General features: G+C 32.7%; 1 long non-coding RNA gene across 1 annotated transcript; it reads left to right on the forward strand.

The window, feature by feature from the left end:
* The first annotated feature begins 2,558 nt into the window (after positions 1-2,558).
* Positions 2,559-3,175, forward strand: LOC111377666. Its single transcript, XR_002699758.1, has 2 exons — positions 2,559-2,636; positions 2,940-3,175. It is a non-coding gene; the product is annotated as an uncharacterized LOC111377666 (long non-coding RNA).
* Positions 3,176-5,868: the final 2,693 nt, after the last annotated feature.

Consider the following 5,868-nt stretch of genomic DNA (forward strand, 5'->3'; position numbering starts at 1 on the left):
TAGCAAGGTCCTTGCTGATTGAACTTTGCTATTTGTACACTGATTTTTGAAACGTTGATTGACACTTACATTGTTGTCAACAGTCAATTGGATGGGAAAACTATTTGAAATATAAATTGTCCAACAGTGTAATGTCACGTGGCGAAGTGTAAACTAAAGTGTACATCTAGCAAAGTTCATACCGATTGAACATTGCTATATGTACATTGATTTTTGACATGTTGTTCAACACTTGTGTTGTTTTCAAGTGTCAATTGGATGGAAAAACTATTTGGAATTTGAACTGTCCAACTGGGTAATGTCACGTGACAAAGTGTATACCATAGTGTATATATAGCAAGGTCCTTATCGATTGAACTTTGCTATTTGTACATTGATTTTTGACACGTTGTTTGACTCTTGCATTATTGTCAATTGTTAATTGGATGGGAAAACTATTTTAAATTTAAACTGCCCAACAGGGTAATGTCACGTGGAAAAGTGTAAACTGAAGCGTACGCCATAGTGTACTTATAGCATGGTTTTGACACTTGCATTGTTGTCAAGTGTCAATTGGATGGGAAAACTGTTCGAAATATAAACTATCCAACGGGGTAATATCATGTGGCAAAGTGTAAACTAAAGTGTACGCCATAGTTTACAAGTAGCAAGGTCCTTACCTATTAAACTTTGCTATTTGTACACTTATTTTTGACTCGTTGTTTGACACTTGCATTGTTGTCAAGTGTCACTTGGATAGGAAAACTGTTTGAAATTTAAACTGTCCAACAAGGTAATGTAATGTTGCAAAGTGTAAACTAAAGTATATGCCATATTGTACATGTAGCAAGGTTCTTACCGATTGAACTTTGCTATTTGTACAATATTTTTGACACATTGTGTGACACTTGAATTGTTGTCAAGTGTCAATTAGATGGAAAAACGATTTTAAATTTAAACTATCCAATAGGGTAATGTCATGTAGCAAAGTGTAAACTAAAGTGTACACCATAATTTACATGTCGCAAGGTTCTTACCAATTGAACTTTTCATTTTGTACCCTGATTTTTGAAACGTTGTTTGACACTTGCATTGTTGCCAAGTGTCAATTGGATGGGAAAATTGTTTAAAATTTAAACTGTCCAACACGGTAATGTCAGGTGGAAAAGTGTAAATTAAAGTGTACACCATAGTGTACATGTCGCAAAGTTCTTACTGATTGAACTATGCTATTTGTACACGGATTTTTGACACGTTGTTTGAAGCTTGCATTGTTGACAAGTGTCAATTGGATGAGGAAATTGTTTGAAATTTAAACTTTCCAATAGGGTAATGTCACGTGGCAAAGTATAAACTAAAGTGTACACCATAGTAAACAAGTAGCAAGGTTCTTACCTGTAAAATCCCGAATTTTTACTTAGCATTAATTTATTTAATAGGAATGCAATGCTCAGTTAAGTCCTTATACAAGTTAATTGGTTATCTCTATAGTTAATTTGGATCTATTTGAATATCTTTATAGTTGAGGGACCAAAGTGAAAATAAGTTTCAGATTTTATACCTTTATTAAATAGGCCAAATAGTTAATTATTGAAGGAGTTAGAATTACCCTATCAATATTAGGCTTATTTTGAAGCTCGTAATAAATGACGAATTATGGACTCAAGAAAAATTCAATTTGGATTCGTTAAACTTGAGTTATAGCCAATTAAGAAAACTACTTAGTTAATAATATTAGTTATTAATTCGAGCAAAATTACTATATCAATATTGGACTCCTTTGATAGATAATAATTAATTATATATGTTAGGATTAAAAAAAGAATATTTTGGATTAGTTGAATTAAGATGAAATTCAATGGAAGAATCAAGCCATAAATGAAAATTCTAATTAGTTAGTATGCATTTCAGGTCTCGGCCATTAGGAATTTAATATGATAGGTATTGACAATTAAGGAATTTAAAGATAATTGATTAAAACATAATAATAATACTCCAGAAAATATTAAATTCCTTGTAATGCTAATCTACTTTAATTAGGATATAAATTATTATTCCTAATCATGTAGGATTTTGATTATGATAAAGTCTTCTCATAATTATCTTATTAGAATAGTTAGGACTTTAATTAATTAAAGTAGTTAAGTTATTTCATTTGAAACACTCTCCCATTTATTTTGTTTAAATCGAAGACAAGAAATTAATTAGCTATCAATTAAGTTGTTTTATTAGAATAATAAATAAATATATATATCTCATGCAATTTGGAGATACCATACCCACGTAAAGGAGTCATACAATTTCAATGCCATTAAATCTTTTATAATTGTGGTGGATTTGAAACTTATCAAAACAAATAGTTATCCCCAAATCAGATAGAAGTCTAGTTGCCGAGGAGTGTATGGACGGAAATTTAGAATTCAAAACTTATCAAAATTCCACTTCCCACGTGATTACCCTACACCATGGTTTAGTATAAATATAGCACTAAACCTCAAGCATTTAGTCATTAATTCCTCATTCTTCTTCTACAAGTCTTTATTCTCTCCTCCTCTTTAAAAATATTTCTCCATATTATGAAGGCTTTTTAAGGCTTTGGAATTTCAATAAAGAATCACGTTTTCAGCAATTTTGTTTTCCACGTTCATCTTCAAAAGGTGAGATGCTCGGTGCTATTAGTGGTTTGTCCACATCTTTTCAAATACGTTGTTATGTATGGATTTAATTACTTCAGTTCAGAGCTCCTTTGGGAGAAATCATGATACAGTTTAAGGCACAATTTAGCCTTCACGTTATTTGCAGCGCTTGCTTGAATTATCATTTGTCATGGTGTGATAATTCTCATGTTATGTTGGTAAGAGAATTTATGCATAATTTCACGTTTGATTTGAATGTGGAGTAGCAAGTATCTCATTGAGTATAATTCGTTATACTCATCCCTCTCTATTTACAATTTTCAGGTAGAAATTAGTATGCTGGACGGCGGTGGATGGATGCATATTGGACCAATGGATCTCCATCATGAAGTACTTTAATTTTTAGAAACACTAGAATATTTATTAACAGTTGATTATTATTATTTTTAAATTTAGACTCAATTGTGAGTCACGTCATAACTTTCAATTAGTCCTATTTTTATTATTTGTTAGAACTACTTTTATTAATGTTTGATAAAAGATATGATTCCAAATTGTTCCACATATGTTATTTAATTTAATTTACCTTTTGTTAAGGTTGTTCAATTTTTACTGAATTCCTCGTTATATGAAAATGTATTTGCCTCAAGCACTTTATTAATCAATTCACGTTTGGTAACGTTCCGGGTTGCTAGAGAATTCGGGGCGTTACATTACCGATTGAACTTTGCTATTTGTACACTGATTTTTGACACGTTGTATGATACTTGCGTTGTTGTCAAGTGTCGATTTGATGGGAAAACAATTTGAAATTTAAACTGTCCAACAGGGTAATGTCACGTGGCATAGTGTAAACTATAGTGTACACTATAGTGTACACGTAGCAATGTTAGTACCGATTGAACTATGCTATTTGTACACTGATTTTCGACAGGTTGTTCGACACTTACATTATTGTCCAGTGTCAATTGCATGAGAAAATTGTTTGAAATTTAAACTGCCCAACAGGGCAATGTCACGCGACAAACTATAAACTAAAGTGTACACCATAGTGTACATGTAGCAAGGTTCTTACTGATTGAACTTTACTATTTGTACACTGATTTTTGACACGTTGTTTGACACTTGCATTGTTGTCAAGTGATAATTGGAGAGGAAAACTGTGAGAAATTTAAACTGTCCAACAGGGTAATGTCACGTGGTAAAGTGTAAACTAAAGTGTGCATGTAGCAAGGTTCATACCGATTGAACTTTGCTATTTGTACACTAATTTTTGGCACATTGTTGGACACTTGTATCATTATCAAGTCTCAATTGGATGGAAAAACTATTTGGAATTTGAACTGTCCAACAGGGTACTATCACGTAGCAAAGTGTAAATTAAAGTGTACACCATAGTGTATATGTAGAAAGGTTCTTACCAATAGAACTTTGATACTTATACACTAATTTTTGACACGTTGTTTGACACTTACAATGTTGTCAAGTGTCAATTGGATGGGATAACTATTGGAAATTTAAACTGTCCAATAGGTTAATGTCACGTGTTAAAGTGTACACGTAGCAAGGTTCGTACCAATTGAACTTTGCTATTTGTACACTGATTTTTGACACGATGTTCGACACTTGCATCGTTGTCAAGTGTCAATTGAATGGAAAAACTGTTTTGAATTTGAACTGTCCAATAGGGTAATGTCACGTAGCAAAGTGTAAAGTAAAGCGTGCACCGTTTGCTATTTTTACACGTTGTTTAACATTTGCATGCTGCCGAGTGTCAATTGGGTGGAAAAATTGTCTGAAACATAAACTATCCAATAGGGTAATAACACGTGGCAAAGTGTAAACTAAAATATGCGCCATAGTGTACTGGTAGCATGATTCTTACCGATTGAACTTTGATATTTGTACACTGATTTTTGATGCGTTGTTTGACACTTGCATCACTTTCAAAAGTCAATTAGATGGGAAAACTGTTTGAAATTTAAACTGTCCAACAGAGTAATCTCACTTAGCAAAGTGTAAACTAAATGTACACCATAGTGTACATGTAGCAAGGTTCTTACCGATTGAACTTTGCTATTTGTACACTAATTTTTGACACGTTGTGTGACTCTTGAATTGCTTTCAAGTGTCAATTGGATGGGAAAACTGTTTGAATTTTAAACTGTCTAATAGGGTAATGTCACGTGGTAAAGTGTAAACTAAAGTGCAGACTATAGTGTACATGTCGCAAGGTTCTTACCGATTGAACTTTGCTATTTGTACACGGATTTTTGACACGTCGTATGACACTTGCGTTGTTGTCATGTGTCAATTGGATGGAAAAACTATTTGAAATTTAAACTGTCCTACAGAGTAATGTAGTGTAGCAAAATGTAAACTAAAGTGTACACCATAGTGTACATGTCGCAAGTTCTTACCGATTGAACTTTGCTATTTGTACATTGATTTTCAACATATTGTTTGACACTTGTATTGTTTTCAAGTGTCAATTAGATGGGAAAAATATTTAAAATTTAAACTGTCCAATAGGGTAATGTCACAAGGCAAAGGATAAACTAAAGTGTGCACCATAGTGTACATGTCGCAAAGTTCTTACCGATTGAACTTTGCTATTTGTACACTGATTTTTGACACATTGTTTGATATTTGCATTGTTGTCAAGTGTCAATTGGATGGGAAAAATATTTAAAATTTAAACTATCCAACAGGGTAATGTCGCGTGGTAAAGTATAAACTAAAGTGTACACCATAGTGTACACGTAGCAAGGTTCTTATCGATTGAACTTTCCCATTTGTACACTGATTTTTAACACGTTGTTTGACACTTGCATTGTTGTCAAGTGTCAGTTGGATGGGAGAACTATTTGAAATTTAAATTTTCCAATAGGATAATGACATGTGGTAAAGTGTAAACTGAAGTGTACAACATAGTGTACATGTTGGAAGGTTCTTACCAATTGAACTTGCTATTTGTACACTGATTTTTGAAACGTTGTTTGACACTTGAATTATTGTAAAGTGTCAATTTGATGGGAAAACTGTTTGAAATTTAAATTATCCAATGTGGTAGTGACATGTGGTGAAGTGTAAACTAAAGCGTACACCTTAGTGTGCATGTCGCAAGGTTCTTACAAATTGAACTTGCTATTTGTACACTGATTTTTGACGCATTGTTTGATATTTGGATTGTTGTCAAGTGTCAATTGGATGGGAAAATTGTAGGAAATTTAAATTGTCCAACAAGGTAATG

Source organism: Olea europaea, unplaced genomic scaffold (genome assembly GCF_002742605.1).
Source record: "Olea europaea var. sylvestris unplaced genomic scaffold, O_europaea_v1 scaffold1704, whole genome shotgun sequence".
Taxonomy (NCBI): Eukaryota; Viridiplantae; Streptophyta; class Magnoliopsida; order Lamiales; family Oleaceae; genus Olea; species Olea europaea.